The sequence below is a fragment of the Notamacropus eugenii genome, chromosome 3 (genome assembly GCF_028372415.1).
Source record: "Notamacropus eugenii isolate mMacEug1 chromosome 3, mMacEug1.pri_v2, whole genome shotgun sequence".
Taxonomy (NCBI): domain Eukaryota; kingdom Metazoa; phylum Chordata; class Mammalia; order Diprotodontia; family Macropodidae; genus Notamacropus; species Notamacropus eugenii.
The window spans coordinates 363,739,396-363,747,356 of record NC_092874.1 but is presented as its reverse complement, the minus strand read 5'-3'; positions in this window follow the sequence as shown (position 1 = coordinate 363,747,356).

Genomic DNA, 7,961 nt, shown 5'->3' with positions numbered 1-7,961 from the left:
TCCATAGCCTGTCTACCTTCCTTTCTAGACATACATTTCCTGGATATACAACTTCTTCTATGCAAACTATCATTTGGTATTAATTCGCAGCCTGAAGAATAGCCCAAGTGCATCATGAATGTGAACACTAAATGTGAAATGTGTTATATCTGCAACCAGCTCTTAAGATATAGTAGGTTTCATTTTTAGCAGTGTTCTATGCTGGCCACATCCAGTCAGTACCTTCTGCAGGAAAAAAAAAATTTCTGACATTCAGCTGTGAGACATCTCAGTAGTATGATCTCCAAGATCCCTTCTAGCTTTCAGTCTATGAACCTGTGAAATCTTTGACTTCATTCATTTCTTGTTCTTAATTTTGAAGATAAGGTTTTTAAAGAAAAATCATTTAGCACAATGTCTGGTATAATCAATTATATAAATGTTGATATTGTTGTTATTATTAAAGGCATTCTTTGCCATCCTCTACTGAATTTACTTTTCCATTGATGTCACTTGATATCTCTATTTGACTCAACTGTTCTACTTGACTGCCACCTTGGACAAGTTTATTAACTTCTCTGAGTCTCATTTTTTCACTTGGAAAATGAGGATGACCTTTACGTTCTTTTCTGTCTCTAAACTCATAAATTCCTACAAACCTAAGGAATATGATGGCTTAGTTTGTACTACCTAGTATTGTTCTTAGTAGAATGCGTTTCTTTGCAGCAAATTTGAAACTAAATGTGGCAATTCCTTGATTTGTTGCTCTGACAAGAACTTGTGAACGGTCCTTCCATTTAGTTGTTGGGTTCATTTGTAATGGGAACATCAGCACATATTTGATCCATTTACTGTAGTGGGGGGAAAAGGTGGAGGATGGAGGTGGTTGTAGAGTGAGAACCAAAGCTGCAAAGACATAGTGGTTAAATTGAACAATTCCAATAACACACAATGGTAACCAGGAGAAAAAGCTTCAAATAAAAAGGAAAGGAAAATGAGATGTCAAAAGAGTAAAAATCTTGAGATGCAGGTCAAAATGATGTACCTTGTATGCTCAAATCGAATAATCAATGAAAAAAAGTTGAATGTCTAAAATGAGAGGCATTTAAAGTATTCTTAACCCTCAAAAAAAAAAAAAAGACACGAGCAGATTATTCAATTTACAAACACACCAGACAATCAGAACACAAGTAAGGTTAAAAATATACAGCAACCAAAGAAAGCACAAGTAATAAAAGAAATTACTCCATCTCTAGAGACTATTAGAACAAAAAAAAATATATGTGAAGAGCACATATGGGACTAAAGAACAGTAACAACAACCTGACAGACGGACCATTAAAAGGTTTCTTTCTACAAAGGGCGAAGGAGAAAGATGTACAAGGTAATAATACAGAAATTATTTAGAAGAATGGACTCAAAATAGGTTCTTTTAGAGCTTTAATTCCATAAGGAACACATAGACTGAAGAAGGAATAAATAACTATAAGGACAATAAATTAAAGAACAAAAGTTTAGAATAAACAGAAGAGTACCAATGAAAAGAATAAAGTAAATAAATTCTTTTTAGACTAAGAGTCAGAAAAATAAATATAAAGTTTTCTGTTATAACCTGCTTCTATTTTTTCCAAGAGGTTTTCAGGTTTGGGCTGAACAATACTGTCTTTTAAAATGCTTATTCAAAGTTCAGGAGAGAAGATCATACCGTGAAGAAGGAAATTGCATTCTAGTTCATTCAATTTGACAAGATTGTTAAGTACCTACTGTGCTTACAAACTGTCCTCCACTCATTTTTCCATCTCCTCATACTCAATATCCATTTGTTTGTTAATCTCAGAATACTGGAGTAAGGAATGCATCAAAATTACATAAAAGAATATTAAAGCAGTGAAATAATATGAGGGAAGGAGGGAGGAAGGGAGGGAGGGGGAGAGAGAGAGAGACAGAGAGAGACAGAGAGAGACAGAAAGAGACAGAGAGGAGAAAGAATGATTTCAGATCATGGAGTAAAGAAGGAAATTTAATTCACTTCAAATACATAGCACACCACCTTGCAAATTTAAAGACAAAGATAAACTATTCTCTATTGCCAAGGAGTTTATATTCTACTAGGGAAACAGAGCACACACATAAAGAAATGCAAGGTAATTTATGGAGTGAGACAAAATTAACAAATGGGAAAAACAGTGAAAGCTTTATGGAGAAAATAATAGCTGAACTGAATCTTAAAGGAACTTTAAATTTAGGTAGTTTAAGAGGTGAAAATAAGGATAGAATGCAATCCAGGAATGGGAAGCAACCTGGACAGAAACATAGAGACAAGATTGAATTGTGCATGTAAGAAACAATAAGTACAGAAGTTTGGTTGAAACATAGAATTTGATAATATTTCCTTAAATTTACCAAGCTTTCTTTTGCTTCTTCTGCAATCCCTTTGTTACATAATAAGAATAACATTGTGTAATACTATAAAGTTTACACTTTACATATGTCATTTTTAATCTTATGTAAAGGTTATGCATATACTCATGTGGATAGTGGAAATGAGGTTTGTGGGAGGCAAAGAAATGCATTCTACTAAGACTTGTACAAGCATAGTAGAAACTAAGCCATCGTATTCCTTAGGTCTGTAGAATTATGAAAGAATGAGTTTAGAGATGGAAAAGAACTTAGAGGTCATCTTCATTTTCCCAATAAGAAAATGAGACTCAGTGAAGTTAGACATGTCCAAGGCGCCCATTAAGTAGAAGAGTTGAATCAAATACGGATATCAAATGACATCAATGAAGAAGCAAATTCAGCAGGTGATGGTAAAGAAGACCTTTAATAATGATGATGATGATAATAATAATAATAATAACTACATTTATATAATGCTTACTATGCTTGATAGACATGATCAGAAGTCTTGCCCTCCCTTTTCCAAGAGATATTGTGCTTCCTGCCTTTTGTGCATCAGGAGAAGTAGCCAAAGGATCTCTGCCTTGTTGTCCCATCTCTAACAGGAGTACCAGACTAGAATTATATCTATTTATCCCACTAACTATTGCTGACATGGGAGTATGACTAGAATCAAAACAGAAAAGTTGCTTCTGGTTGTTATCCTTTAAAGGGGAGAGACTGATTCTTAACTTACACTCTCAAATTTGATTCCTTCTTATCAAGTGTTAGTTACTCAAAAGACAATTAGAAATAGTGAACACGAGTGAGTAAACCTTTTTATCCAAATTATTAGCAAACAGAAATCAGAGAAGTTATGCAGATTAGGATGTACCAGAAACTACAGAAAAGTGAATGACCACTTTAGATGGGAATAAGATGGAATATTAGCTAAAGCATGAAGACCAAATATCACCCAATGGGAAATTCTCTCAAGTCTCTAGAGAGGCAGGTGGGAAATCAGAGACAGAAATCAGCTTCCCCTGCACATCTGCCTTTTCCAAAGTCTTTGTGTCCTCAAAGATTTTCTGGAACCATGTGTTTCCTTTGCAAAGGAACTTTTCTTCTAAGTTCTTCACCAGATTTACCCCTCACTTAAGCACATGTTATCATGTAAGCATTCTCACCATCAATTAGGAGAGTCTTAAGTAAAATACTCTAGATCTGACTGAGAATTCAGATTACAGTTACAAAAATATTGTGAGGGAGGCATTACAATGTTGTTTGGCCCATTTTTTTTGAGGAAAATGAGGATCAAAAAGTTAAGCGATTTTCCTATGGCAAAAAGCAAATGTAAGATTCAAACCCTATTCTTCTGAGGCCAAATCTAGAACTTTAACAGCTATGTGTTGGTACCTCTCACATATAAGAGACTAGTGGTGAGGTATTGGCCAATTAGAAATGAGTAGCAACTCAGCATCTATCCTGAGATGAATTTGAGAGAGACATAGAGAGACACACAGAGAGAATAGTAGTAGTAGTAGTAGCAGTAATAGTAGTAGTAGTAGTAGTAGTAGTAGTAGTAGTAGTAGTAGTAGTAGTAGTAGCAGCAGCAGCAGTAGCAGTAGTACTAGCAATTGTCACAAACTGAGTTTAGGTTGATTTGTTCTCAGGAATCAATTTAAGATGAGAAGGTGTGGATTTGTATTAGATAGGAGTTATTCTAAAAGGAGCTAGGTATTGGTATTTCCTCCTTGTGGAGGGACCTGTACTTTGTGGAGGGAGGACAAAATTCTGATTGGTCTGCTATGAATGGGGTCTGTCTTCCAATGATTGGGGGTAGACTCTTATTAGAGGAACATCCCCTCCTTGTTGCCTATATGAGGGAGCTCTCTTTTTGATCCTTTACTCCTTTTTATACTCTTTCCCTCTTTTGGACATCTAGTTGGGGAGAGGGGGATATTTATACTCCTCCCTCACTCCTCTTTCCCATCAGGAGGTGTATTGGGAGGGAGAAAGGGTAGAAACCTTTGTAAAATGCCTACTATGTGTCAAACAATGTGGTAAGTGCCTGTTACAAATATTATCCCATTTGAACCTTGCAACAACCACAGGAGGTAGGTGCTGTTATTACTACCATTTTATAATTGAGGAAACTAAGGCAAACAGAAGTTTTGTGACTTGCCCAGAGTCACACAGTTAGTAAACATCTATGATCAGATTTCAACTCGGGTCTTTCTGACACCAGGTCCAACACTCTATCTCCTATGTCATTTAGCTACCTCTAGGGTAGTATAGCCTTACTGATGAAGCACATAATAGGAGAAGATATTTTAGGGTTCAACTTGAAACATCCGTTTTGACTGCTTCCTTCTAGCTTCCTTTTCTCAGCATAAAACATTCAAATAACCCATTATGCTTTGGAGAAATATAATGCATTAAATGAATGTCTTATGTTTGCCATATTTGTTGTTATTTATTTCTTTAGACCTGAGCTATTCTTAAGCTTTGCATTAGACCTTTACTTGAAGACAACCAGATGGGGGGATTAATGATCTAAAGAAAGAGATTTGACCCTATTGAGTCAATTGCCTGAGGTTTCAACTGACTCTAAGAGCCAAGAACTATTTGACAGGAAGTGGGGGTCCCTAGGTCACAACTTACACACATAATTTCATCCATGTAAACTAGAAGTTTCGGACCACGAAGAAAGCGCAATGTGAAAGAAAATATGGCCATTGCTAGGATAGTCATCCTCTACCATTTCCTTATCTGTGAAATGGGAATACTATCTGTAGCACCTAACTCATAGGGTTTTTCTCCTCCTTGAGTCTAAAATGAGACTATTCATAGAAAGGGCTTTGTAAAGCTTCAAGTGTATATACAATGTCCCCAAAGTCTTAGTGTAGTTTTAAACTATTAGAGATTAAACTTTGAAGCTATGAAAACTTAAAACTTTGGGGACACCTTGTATATGTCAGTGATGATGAGATGATGATGATCTTTTGGAAAATAGCATATAAATTGGGCCATGAATCTGATGTTTCCAGTTATTTCATTCCAATTACAGTTTAAACTCTCCCCTGCATCCCCAAATGACCAGATGAAAAAAAATTGAGGTTTGAAAACTTTTACTTACCTATGCAGAGCACAGAACTTCTTTGAAGCTAAGGCAAAGTGATTCTAATCTATCAAATCTGCATTAAGGACATTATTATGCTTCCACAGTGTTTCCAATGGAAGACAAAATATGAAAGTTTTATGACATTTGAACAGACTATTTTTATGAACAAAATTCTAGATAGAAAATAGTGCAATGAAATTTCAAGCATCCTAATGGTGTAGTTGAAACCATTGCTCTTAGACTCATAGAATCCCAGACAGAGATGTGGAAGCTTTTTTGAGTGGAAAATGAGACCCAGAGATATCATTTAAGATAACCTTGCCATAGGAAATGCATTTGGAGTTGCTAAAATGGGCCTTTTCTCATACTTTTTGGTGAATTCACTTTCCTTAGGGATGATTGCTGTTCTGTTCTCTTCCAGACTCACAGAGTCACCTTGCAAGGCCCTCTTTCATCACAAAGTAATTCATATAGATAATCAGATTTAAGGTATTACTCCAAAAGCTGAACTTCCTCAGGAGAGATTGGTAGGTAACTCTTCTTTCCACTGTCTCCACACTATTCGAATAATTGGCAGTAACAGCATAAGGCAAAGTCCAGATCTCTTTCTCACCAATGCCATGGCCCCAGTCCTTTGTTTCTGCTCTTCTTAGCACCGAATAATTAAAAAACAAAATGTCCCAAACTCTGAAAGTTATAAAACTAAGCTTTTGATAAATGATCACAGTCCCTTTTCCAGTTATCTGAAAGAAGAAGTGTGGGCAAAAGTGACTTGATGTTTTGTTTGAAGTAACAGGAGACACAGTTCTTGACAGATTTGATGTCACGTGTTGAAAAATTCTTAGTTCTGTAGTTCTATGATAGAGATTCACTTTTGCAAAATGCCAAAGCTGTCAATCACAGTGATTTATTACATGCTCAATTCCCAGGATATTTTAAAAACTTCCACTAGTATTCTTTAGCCTAAAACAAGATATGTGCAATATAGATCCAATTTTAATAATATAATATTCTAATAATATAACATATATAATAATATAATGTTCTCTTTGGAGAAAACAATAACTAACTACCAGATTAAACTAAAAAATATTTTATCACCAGCATACAACATGATCTTATGCATACATACATACATATATACACACATACATATATAGATAGATAGATAGATAGATCACAAAATGTAAAATTTAACTGGTTTTTAAACTTTCCTAAGTAGGCAGGGAAGAATCCTAAGGACCAAGTACTTAGTACACAATAATTTATAAGTGTTCCACCCTCCCCCTACTTCCTTTGTTGGGCAGCCACTTTGATTTTTGAACTGCTTTAACTGACTTTTGGCAATAATTAACCTTACCAAAGTGCTAATATTGCCATGACAGGAGAGAACAATAGAAAAAAATAAGAGCAAGGAACAGACAGACTGACAAACAGCAGAATTTTTAAAGTGTAAAAATGCCTGAAGCTGATTGATTTCTATTTATCTTTACCTGTTTCATATGAGCCTGGAGTATAGAGAACTGCCTTGAAGCCAAGAAGCAATGGATTCCAATACTGCCTCAGGCACGTTCTGACTCTGTTACCCTGGGCAAATCATTTAACCAGTTAGTGCCCCCGTCCAGTTGTCTTATGACAGTAAATTGCAGATAAGTTCTGTCTCAGACCTGCACTGGTAAAAGGAGTTTCCTTCCTGTTCTCTATACCAATGAAATCACAGGTTCAGTCCATATTCCCTTATTGCATGTGACTTATCACTTGGAAAAACAGGAGAAAACAATTAACTTCCAAGAAAGCAAATAACTTGCAAAAGGACATGTGTTTGAAGAAATTAGAATGAAGAGGATTTAAAATAATGAATGGGTTGAGAAAAGAGACTTTGAATGAAAATCAAGGAGTTTGCTGAGAATCATGAACAATAGTGAGGATTATGGTTACCTTATGATTTTCCCAGGATTTAATTACCATATGGAAATGCTGTGTTTAGTCTCAGGTATTTGATAATTTTTTTTCTCCTCCACTTATTGATGATCATCCGATTTTTCCATGTTCAGAGAAATTAAATTATTCCATTTTGTTAAAAGGAAGATTTTGCTTTATTTTTCCTGGTGATAGAAAGCCCAAAAGGAAAGTCAATTAACTCTTAATTATAAAACTGGGGTGTTTCCTAAGAGGTTAGTTGTATTGCCTTTTTCACTTGGCTTGTGTCAGTATTACTACATTTTTATGGCAGGAGAAATGTAGCTTCAGAAAATAAAGACACAACTGTTAGGAAAGAAAAGACTCTGCCCTGCCTTTATAGAAGTGAAGGACTTCACATGTAGCATTTTACACGTACTGTCATTCTGGTTGATGTATTGCTCAAATTTGCCCAATTATTTTCTTTCTTTTTAAAAATTCTTGGTGTCCTGGGGAGTGGAGCCAAGATGGTGGAGTAGAAAGACGAATATACGCTAACTCTTGCCCCACAGCCCATAAA